Raw genomic sequence first — 12314 nt, 5'->3', positions numbered from 1 at the left:
TTCTTCCTCCTCTTCCCCAGCAATAATCTCTGTGGTAACTCTGAGTATATCTCCTTCCATGGTTTTTTTATTTTTACCTACCTGCATATATGGCCATATTTACAGTACTGTTTTATGTATTCCTGTAACACAAGTGCAGTCACACTGTATGTACTATCCTGCAAATCGCTTTTTTCCCTCAACAGCATGTTTTGGAACTTTTCTAAATTAGTACTACAGAGACCAACAACCCACCGAACTGATACAGAGAATATTTCAAAGTGGAAGCATCTGAACTACAGAAGATGCTGAAAGAAATCTCATTAGAACTTCCCTTATCTGATCAGAACAGAGCTCTACTAGAGCCAGCTGCCAGCACTCTCCCCCCATCACCCTTACGGCTCAAACTGGGGAGGCTGACCTTGGGCACCGGCACATCACCCCAAAATTGTGTAAACACATCTCACCAGAACTGTCCATCCTTTGAAGCCCAAAGCCCCTCCCCTCCTATTAACCTGGTATATAAACCTTTACTCCTAGCTATTCTGGGAGCTACTCTAGAGTAGTACAGGGAGTACTATGGGGTGGTCCTGCATTCATAATATTAATACATTTTTCTCCTGTTAATTTGTGTATTGTCACTTCATGTGTGTCGCACTCCCCTCAGTCAGACCTAAGTTGGTAGAGAAGTTTTTCCTCCCAAAAGTTTATATAAATTTACCTCATTAATTTCAACTGCTGCATAGTATTACAGAGACACAATGGGTTTGGGTTTTGTTTTTTTTTAATTCAGTATCAGTGGATTTTTAGGTTGTTTCCAGTTTTTCCCCATGGCAAACAATACTGCAGTGAATATACTTGCACATGCCTCCCTATATACGTGTGCAAATATATCTTAGAAAACAGGAATTGCTATATCATGGGTTATACGCTTTTTAGATTCTAGACACTGGCAAATAGACTGGAGTATGATAAATGTTTAACAACCAGTCTTCCATAAAAGGGGGTAGGGGCTAATTTGTAGCATTTGTCCTATTTCCATTGTGTGAGTTCTCCCACCATGGCCAATTTCAAACTACTAATATTCATTACTGAACTTGGATTTGGGACGAGTTATACACCATCAGCTCTTGCAAGCTGGTATGAACTGGCTCCAGCACAGTTCAAGAATTCCTCAAACTCAGGATGCAGATAGATAATGGCAAATAGCCCTCCGAAGTAGCCCAACCAACTTGTACTTCCGCAAGCAGTGTATGAATGTGTCTTGCTAATATTATACTTTTTTGCAAATATGAGTCAAAAAACGATACCTCATTTTGCCTTGCATTTTCCGAGTCATCAATGAGGTTGAGCATCTTTTCACATTTTACCGGTATTTCCTGTTCTGTGAAATGGTCCATATCCTTTGCCTGTTTGTTTTTTCTTGTTGTTTTACTTATTCGTCTTTTTCTTACTGATTTGTTGGAGCCCTTGATGTAGTCTGAAAATATATTGTCCTTCAAGTAGTTTTCAATCTATTTTCGATAATAAAATTGGAGGAATATTCCCAAATTCTATTGAGTACCTGCTATATGAACATACCCATCGAGGACTGGGACTGAGAGAGAAAAGTACACATGGTGTACATCAAATTCTATGTGTACTTGTGTACCATTGTGGTAGGGTCAGTTGAACACACGTGCATACCACTAGTACTAAAAACAAGTAATTACTGTGAAAAATAGATAAATTGTATTTTGGCTCAGTCAGGCTATTTGTCATATTTTTCATAAGCATATTATCGATCACTTCTCTTGGGGTCACTTAGGTCACTGGACTTTTTTCCTGAAGGAATATATATACCAGCACTTCTTATTCACACTGAAGTCTCTTGTGAGTCTTCCTGTGAGGTCTCATCCTCATCTTTCCACTGCTGGCCCTGATCTGAAAAGGTGGAGTGCTTTTCTCTCCAGGCTGTTCTTCCCTGAAAATGACTGGCTGCCCCAGCAGCTTGCTATCTTCTGGGATGAATTAAGAACTACAGTTTTGCCCGGGAGGAACCAAGATGGCGGAGTAGAAGGACGTGCTCTCACTCCCTCTTGTGAGAACACCAGAATCACAACTAGCTGCTGGACAGTCATCGACAGGAAGACACTGGAACTCACCAAAAAAGATACCCCACATCCAAAGACAAAGGAGAAGCCACAATGAGATGGTAGGAGGGGCGCAAACACAGTAAAATCAAATCCCATAACTGCTGGGTGGGTGACTCACAGACTGGAGAACACTTATACCACAGAAGTCCACCCACTGGAGTGAAGGTTCTGAGCCCCACGTCAGGCTTCCCAACCTGGGGGTCCGGCAACAGGAGGAGGAATTCCTAGAGAATCAGACTTTGAAGCCTAGTGGGATTTGATTGCAGGACTTCGACAGGACTGGGGGAAACAGAGACTCCACTCTTGGAGGACACACACAAAGTGTGCGCATCAGGACCCAGGGGAAGGAGCAGTGACCCCAGGGGAGACTGAACCAGACCTACCTGCTAGTGTTGGAGGGTCTCCTGCAGAGGCAGGGGGTGGCTGTGGCTCACTGTGGGGACAAGGACACTGGCAGCAGAAGTTCTGGGAAGTACTCCTTGGCTTGAGCCCTCCCAGAGTCTGTCATTAGCCCCACCAAAGAGCCCAGGTAGGCTCCAGTGTTGGGTTGCCTCAGGCCAAACGACCAACAGGGAGGGAACCCAGCCCCACCCATCAGCAGTCAAGCGGATTAAAGTTTTACTGAGCTCTGCCCACCAGAGCAACAGTCAGCTCTACCCACCACCAGTCCCTCCCATCAGGAAGCTTACACAAGCCTCTTAGATAGCCTCATCCACCAGAGGGCAGACAGCAGAAGCAAGAAGAACTACAATCCTGCAGCCTGTGGAACAAAAACCACATTCACAGAATGACAGACAAGATGAAAAGGCAGAGACCAGATGAAGAAGGAACAAGATAAAACCCCAGAAAAACAACTAGATGAAGTGGAGATAGGCAACTTTCCAGAAAAAGAATTCAGAAATAATGACAGTGAAGATGATCCAGGACCTCGGAAAAAGAATGGAGGCAAAGATCGAGAAGAAGCAAGAAATGTTTAACAAAGACCTAGAAGAATTAAAGAACAAGCAAACAGAGATGAACAATACAATAGCTGAAATGAAAACTACACTAGAAGGAATCAATAGCAGAATAACTGAGGCAGAAGAACAGATAAGTGACCTGGAAGGCAGAATGGTGGAATTCACTGCTGCGGAACAGAATAAAGAAAAAAGAATGAAAAGAAATGAAGACAGCCTAAGAGACCTCTGGGACAACATTAAACGCAACAATATTCTCATTATAGGGGTCCCAGAAGGAGAAGAGAGAGAGAAAGGACCCGAGAAAATATTTGAAGAGATTATAGTCGAAAACTTCCCTAACATGGGAAAGGAAATAGCCACCCAAGTCCAGGAAGCACAGCGAGTCCCATACAGGATAAACCCAAGGAGAAACATGCCGAGACACATAGTAATCAAATTGGCAAAAATTAAGGACAAAGAAAAATTATTGAAAGCAGCAAGGGAAAAACGACAAATAACATACAAGGGAACTCCCATAAGGTTAACAGCTGATTTCTCAGCAGAAACTCTGCAAGCCAGAAGGGAATGGCATGATATACTTAAAGTGATGAAACGGAAGAACCTACAACGAAGATTACTCTACCCGGCAAGGATCTCATTCAAATTTGACGGAGAAATCAAAAGCTTTACAGACAAGCAAAAGCTAAGAGAATTCAGCACCACCAAACCAGCTCTACAACAAATGCTAAAGGAACTTCTCTAAGTGGGAAACACGAGAGAAGAAAAGGACCTACAAAAACAAACCCAAAACAATTAAGAAAATGGTCATAAGAACATACATATCAATAATTACCTTAAACGTGAATGGATTAAATGCTCCAACCAAAAGACACAGGTTTCCTGAATGGATACAAAAACAAGACCCATATATATGCTGTCTACAAGAGACCCACTTCAGAGCTAGGGACACATACAGACTGAAAGTGAGGGGATGGAAAAAGATACTCCATGCAAATGGAAATTAAAAGAAAGCTGGAGTAGCAATACTCATATCTGATAAAATAGACTTTAAAATAAAGAATGTTACAAGAGACAAGGAAGGACACTACATAATGATCAACGGATCAATCCAAGAAGGAGATATAACAATTATAAATATATATGCACCCAACATACAAGCACCTCAATACATAAGGCAGCTGCTAAGAGCTATAAAACAGGAAATTGACAGTAACACAATAATAGTGGGGGACTTTAACACCTCACTTACACCAATGGACAGATCATCCAAAATGAAAATAAATAAGGAAACAGAAGCTTTAAATGACACAATAGACCAGATAGATTTAATTGATATTTATAGGACATTCCATCCAAAAACAGCAGATTACACTTTCTTCTCAAGTGCGCATGGAACATTCTCCAGTATAGATAACATCTTGGGTCACAAATCAAGCCTCAGTAAATTTAAGAAAATTGAAATCATATCCAGCATCTTTTCTGACTACAGTGCTTTGAGATTAGAAATGAATTACAGGGAAAAGTAAAAAACACAAACACATGGAGGCTAAACAATACATTACTAAATAACCAAGAGATCACTGAATAAATCAAAGAGGAAATCAAAAAATACCTAGAGACAAATGACAATGAAAACATGACGATCCAAAACCTATGGGATGCAGGAAAAGCAGTTCTAAGAGGGAAGTTTATAGCTATACAAGCCTACCTCAAGAAATAAGAAAAATCTCAAATAAACAATCTAACCTTACACCTAAAGGGACTAGAGAAAGAAGAACAAACAAAACCCAAAGTCAGCAGAAGGAAAGAAATCATAAAGATCAGAGCAGAAATAAATGAAATAGAAACAAAGAAAACAATAGCAAAGATCAATAAAACTAAAAGCTGGTTCTTTGAGAAAATAAACAAAATTGATAAACCATAAGCCAGACTCATCAAGAAAAAGAGGGAGAGGACTCAAATCAATAAAATTAGAAATGAAAAAGGAGAAGTTACAACAGACACCGCAGAAATACAAAGCATCCTAAGAGACTACTACAAGTAACTCTATGCCAATAAAATGGACAACCTGGAAGAAATGGACAAATTCTTAGGTATAACCTTCCAAGACTGAACCAGGAAGAAATAGAAAATATGAACAGACCAATCACAAGTAATGAAATTGAAACTGTGATTAAATATCTTCCAACAAATAAAAGTCCAGGACCAGATGGCTTCACAGGTGAATTCTATCAAACATTTAGAGAAGAGCTAACACCCATCCTTCTCAAACTCTTCCCAAAAATTGCAGAGGAAGGAAGACTCCCAAACTCATTCTATGAGGCCACCATCACGCTGATACCAAAACCAGACAAAGATATTACAAAAAAAGAAAATTACAGACCAATATCACTGATGAATATAATGCAAAAATCCTCAACAAAATACTAGCAAACAGAATCCAACACATTAAAAGGATCATACACCATGATCAAGTGGGATTTATCCCAGGGATGCAAGAATTCTTTAATATATGCAAATCAATCAATGTGATACACCATATTAACCAATTGAAGAATAAAAGCCATATGATCATCTCAATAGATGCAGAAAAAGCTTTTGACAAAATTCAACACCGTTTTATCATAAAAGCTCTCCAGAAAGTGGGCATAGAGGGAACATACCTCAACATTAATAAAGGCCATATACGACAAACCCACAGCAAACATTCTCAATGGTGAAAAACTGAAATCATTTCCTCTAAGATCAGGAACGAGGCAAGGATGTCCACTCTCACCACTATGATTCAACATAGTTTTGGAAGTCATAGCCACGGCAATCAGAGAAGAAAAAGAAATAAAAGGAATACAAATTGGAAAAGAAGAAGTAAAACTGTCACTGTTTGCAGATGACATGATACTATACATAGAGAATCCTAAAAATGCCACCAGAAAACTACTAGAGCTAATCAATGAATTTGGTAAGGTTGCAGGGTACAAAATTAATGCACAGAAATCTCTTGCATTCCTACACACTAATGATGAAAAATCTGAAAGAGAAATTAAGGAAACACTCCCATTTACCATTGCAACAAAAAGAATAAAATACCTAGGAATAAACCTACCTAGGGAGACAAAAGACATGTATGCAGAAAACTGTAAGACACTGATGAAAGAAATTAAAGATGATACAAACAGATGGAGAGATATACCATGTTCTTGGATTGGAAGAATCAATATTGTGAAAATGACTATACTACCAAAGCAATCTACAGATTCAATGCAATCCCTATCAAATTACCAATGGCATTTTTTAAGGAACTAGAACAAAAAATCTTAAAATTTGTATGGAGACACAAAAGACCCCGAATAGCCAAAGTAGTCTTGAGGGGAAAAAACGGAGCTGGAGGAATCAGACTCCCTGACTTCAGACTATACCTCAAAGCTACAGTAATCAAGACAATATGGTACTGGCACAAAAACAGAAACATAGATCAATGGAACAAGACAGAAAGCCCAGATATAAACCCACGCACCTATGGTCAACCAATCTATGACAAAGGAGGCAAGGATATACAATGGAGAAAAGACAGTCTCTTCAATAAGTGGTGCTGGGAAAACTGGACAGCCACATGTAAAAGAATGAAATTAGAACACTCCCTAACACCATACACAAAAATAAACTCAAAATGGCTTAGAGACCTAAATGTAAGACTGGACACTATAAAACTCTTAGAGGAAAACATAGGAAGAACACTCTCTGACATAAATCACAGCAAGATCTGTTTTGATCCACCTCCTAGAGTAATGAAAATAAAAACAAAAATAAACAAATGGGACCTAATGAAACTTAAAAGCTTTTGCACAGCAAAGGAAACTACAAACAAGATGAAAAGACAACCCTCAGAATGGGAGAAAATATTTGCAAACGAATCAACAGACAAAAGATTAATCTCCAAAATATATTAACAGCTCATGCAGCTCAATGTTAAAGAAACAAACAACCCAATCCAAAAATGGGCAGAAGACCTAAATAGACATCTCTCCAAATAAGACATATCGATGGCCAAGAAGCACATGAAAAGCTGATCAACATCACTAATTATTAGAGAAATACAAATCAAAACTACAATGAGGTATCACCTCACACCAGTTAGAATGGGCATCATCAGAAAATCTACAAACAACAAATGCTGGAGAGGGTGTGGAGAAAAGGGAACCCTCTTGCACTGTTGGTGGCAATGTAAATTGATACAGCCACTATGGAGAACAGTATGGAGGTTCCTTAAAAAACTAAAAATAGAATTACCATATGATCCAGCAATCCCACTACTGGGCATATACCCAGAGAAAACCATAATTCAAAAAGACACATGCACCCCAATGTTCACTGCAGCACTATTTACAACAGCCAGGTCATGGAAGCAACCTAAATGCCCATCGACAGACGAATGGATAAAGAAGTTGTGGTACATATATACAATGGAATATTACTCAGCCATAAAAAGGGACGAAACTGGGTCATTTGTAGAGACGTGGATGGATCTAGAGACTGTCATATAGAGTGAAGTAAGTCAGAGAAAAACAAATATCGTATATTAACACATGTATGTGGAACCTAGAAAAATGGTACAGATGAACCGGTTTGCAGGGCAGAAGTTGAGACACAGATGTAGAGAACAAACTTACGGACACCAAGGGGGGAAAGCCGCAGTGGGGTGGGGATGGTGGTGTGATGAATTGGGCGATTGGAATTGACATGTATACACTGATGTGTATGAAATTGATGACTAATAAGAACCTGCTGTATAAAAAAATAAATAAAATTCAAAAATTACAGAAAATAAATAATTTACCTTGAAGGGTAGCATAAGCTGATCAAATTAACTGTGTGCACAAATAGTAAAGCTTTCTGAACAATATACAATATGTCTTATATAAACTTATAAGGGTGAATTTTGTATACTATTTTATGCTTTATTATATGCATTGAAACATTTTTTCAGTTTTATGTCAAAAAAAATAAAAAATAAAAAATGCAATCACCCCAACCAAAAAAAAGAAAAAAAACAGAACTACAGTTTTTCTCTGGGGTGGACTGTTCCCATAAGCCCTCAAATGCAGGATTCAGGAGATGGCCTGTTTTTACAAAGGCAGGGCTGTGGAGAAGAAAACAATAGAGGTGTCATCTGAGATGGGAGTGGTTATCTGCCAAATGCAATTATGACTGCTTGTAATTTGCTGCTCAGAGAGATTTCATACTTGAACCATATATCAAAAGTTTTAAGTTGAAAAGATATTGAAATGGTACCAGGTGGTAATGCAGATGTTAGGGAGGGAAACTCTTGAATCCCCAGGTTTCCTGACATTCTTGCCCTTCCTCCTTCCCCCACTACCATGCCCAGTACTGGTTTTAGTGAATTCTGAACGAGGATCTTGATTCTCTGAATTCGCACTTAACTGGAAATGGTAGCTTTGGTAATATGTTAGAGCAGCAAGTAGTTCTTAACCAGGGATGGACATCAGAATCCCCTGGGGAATATCTATTAAACATGCCAAGTCTGCTGAATCAGAGTCTGGGTGGAGGGCAAGCATATGTATTTGGTGAAAGTTCTGGAATAATTTTTTTTAATTGAAGTGTAGTTGATTTACAATATCGTACACAGATATTGTAAATATCAGGTGCACAGCACAGTGATTCAGCTTTATGTATGTATGTGTGTGTGTGTGTGTGTGTGTGTATATACACACACACACACACATACAGACATACATATATATATGACTTTTCAGATTCTTTTCCCTTATAGGTTATTACAAAATATTGAGTATAGTTTACCATGCTATACAGTAGATCCTTGTTAGTTATGTATTTTATATATAGTAATGTGTATATGTTAATCCCATCCTCCTAATTTATCCACCCCCTCTTCTCCTTTGGTAACCATAAGTTTGTTTTCTATGTCTGTGAGTCTATTTCTGTTTTGTAAATGAGTTCGTTTGTATCTTTTTTTTTTTTTTTTCAGATTCCACATGTAAGTGATATCATATGATATTTGTCTTTCTCTGTCTGGCTTACTTCACTTAGTAAAATCTCTAGTTCCATCCTTGTTGCTACAGATGGCATGATTTTATTCTTTTTTATGGCTGAGCAGTATTCCATCGTGTATATATACCACATCTTTATCCATTCATCTGTTGATGGACATTTAGATTGCTTCCATGTCTTGGCTATTGTAAATAGTGCTGCTATGAACATTGGGGTCCATGTAGCTTTTTGAATTATAGTTTTCTCGGGATATATGCCCAGGAGTGGGATTGCAGGATCATATGGTAACTCTAGTTTTTAAGGAACCTCCATAGTGTTCTCCACAGTGACTGTACCAATTTACATTACCACCAACAATATAGGAGGGTTCCTTTTTCTCCATACCCTCTCCAGCATTTATTATTTGTAGACTTTTTGATGATGGCCGTTCTGACCAGAGTGAGGTGATACCTCATTATAGTTTTGATTTGCATTTCTCTAATAATTAGCAATGTTGAGCATCTTTTCATGTGTTTTTTGGCCATTTGTATGTTTTCCCTGGAGAAATGTCTATTTAGATCTTCTACCCATTTTCTGATTGGGTTGTTTGTTTTTTTGATATTGAGCTGTATGAGCTGTTTGTATATTTTGCAAATTAATCCCTTGGAATAATTCTGATGTGCCCTCATGACTAGGAACAACTATTCTATACTAGTGCCATTCTGTGGCAAGATTGGTACAGACATTCAGAGTGTTAGAAACATTTATAGCAATGTCTGTTGAATGTAATAAGAAGGTTGAGCTTATACAGGCATACCTGGTAGATTCTACAGGTTTTGTTCCAGACCACCACAATAAAGTGAATACCACAATAAAGCAAATACCACATTAAAGCGAATCACACAAATTTTTTTGTTTCCCTGTGCATATAAAGGTTGTGTTTGCAGTATACCGTAGTCTAAGTGTGCAATAGCATTATGTCTAAAGAAACGTATATAAAAGTAGGACACAGGAAGGGGGAAGGGTAAGCTGGGACGAAGTGAGAGAGTGGCATGGACTTATATATACTACCAAATGTGAAATAGATAGCTAGTGGGAAGCAGCTGCACAGCACAGGGAGATCATCTCCGTGCTTTGTGACCACCTAGAGGGGTGGGATAGGGAGGGTGGGAGGGAGTCGCAAGAGGGAGGAGATACAGGGATATATGCATATGTATAGCTGATTCACTTTGTTATAAAGCAGAAATTAACACACCATTGTAAAGCAATTATACTCCAATAAAGAGGTTAAAAAAGATACTTTATTGATAAAAAAAATGCTAACCATTGTCTGACAGCACAACGTTTCCACAAACCTTCAATTTGTAAAAGTAGCAGTATCTGTGAAGTGCAATAAAATGAGGTATGCCTGTATTGTGCATATCTTTAATTTCATTTTGTGTTTTACAGAATTATGTATCTTACAAAATTATCAGGCTGTGATAGATTGGAAATTTTTTAAATTCTCTGGTTTGGCAGTTTTCTGATCTTAGGTTAGTAAGTCTCAATGACCCCTTCTGGTAGGTCGTTGAGAGGATTAGCGGTAATAAATGTATCTAAAGCACTTAGCACAGTGCCCGACATTAATAGAAGTTAATGGGATTCCTTCACGGAACAGTTCCTAACAAAACTATCTTCCAGTTGGCTGTCGAAGAACCCAGAATCATGGAGTGTTGTGAGTGAATCTTTTTATTCAGGCTCATGCATCATATTCTAACCAAGCTAGAGTACATGGCATGGCAGAGATTTGAGTGCCTCTATAAACTGTTCAACCGTGACTAAGGGGGCTTAGTGGCCATGGCACTTATAGGCCAACCCCTGGCTAGCAGATCTTCCCCCAGTCTCCTTCCTGTCTCCTCTCATATTCCCCTTCCCCATAGTCCTTTTCTCTGTTTCTTCCCCCAAAGATCCCAACTGCTTTTATTTCTTAAAAAGCACAGTCATTTTCTGTTCCTGAAGGAGCGTGGGGGGTAGAAATTTCTGGCCACTGTGGTCTGGCCTCCTGTTCAAGCATCTAAAAATAACAAGACCATTCATACTGGGCCAATTAACCTCCTGCTGGCATTGCTGCTATGTCCTTATTGTGCTAAAAGAGTATCTGTTCCTTCTTTTGACGTATTACAAAAAGCCCCTTTCTCTCACCTTGGTAGGTATCAGTATCATTATTTCTGGGGGCAGTGTTGTGTGATGGTTAAATATAGGTACTTTGGAGCCAGGAACTTTGGACTGAATTCTGACTCTGCTCCTTGTTAGCTGTGTGGCTTAGGGAAAACATAATTTTTAAAAATTATCGTAATTAATATTAGAAGCAATAATATCAGGGCTATTTATTTTAGTGGAGAATGAGTTTGAGCCCTAGCCTAACTTGAACATTCAAGAAAGTGAAATGTAGTAAAAGGCTTTAACAGGCCATCTTTTCTTCCAGGATTCCACAGTTCTTTTGGATGACAGCACAGATCACTGGTTTGGTCTGACTATAATTCTGAACTTCTCTGGTTAGGGTTTTTAAATTTAAGTAATGTGATTTAAAATTCCTTTGTGATTGGGACTTCCCTGGTGGTCCAGTGGTTAAGACTCCACGCTTCCACTGCAGGGGCCGCATGTTCGATCCCTGGTCGGGGAACTAAGATCCCGCATGCCACGCAGCCCAAAAAATAATCATAGTAATAAAATAAATAAATAAATGTAAAAAGAAACAGGTGAAATTAGTTTAAAAAAAATTCCTCCGTGATTTAAAAGTTACTTCCTATAAACCAGAAGTCTAGAATCTTGATTAGCTCAGATTAAAAATTGTATCAAGAATACTTCCATTTTCTCTTTTTTTTTAAATTGGAATATTGTTGCTTTACACTCCTGTGTCAGTTTCTGCTGTACAGCAAAGTGAATCAGCCATACGTATACGTGTATCCCCTCTTTTTTTGGATTTCCTTCCCATTTAGGTCAGCACAGAGCACTGAGTAGAATTCCCTGTGCTATACAGTAGGTTCTCATTAGTTACCTATTTTATCTACCGTTTTCTTGAGCCTAAATTCCTACAGAGATTTAATTCTAGCAACTAATTAGTTGTTTGCTTCTCCATCTTTCTTCTGTTTATCTCCACTGACTTGTTCACGCTTCAGGCTTAAGCTCAGACAACACTCTCTCAGGAAAGCTGCCTCTGAGCCTCCAAGTCAAGCACATGGACCCCTTTTCTGGC

The sequence above is a fragment of the Balaenoptera acutorostrata genome, chromosome 12 (genome assembly GCF_949987535.1).
Source record: "Balaenoptera acutorostrata chromosome 12, mBalAcu1.1, whole genome shotgun sequence".
Lineage (NCBI taxonomy): Eukaryota > Metazoa > Chordata > Mammalia > Artiodactyla > Balaenopteridae > Balaenoptera > Balaenoptera acutorostrata.
Note: the sequence above shows the minus strand (reverse complement) of the source record.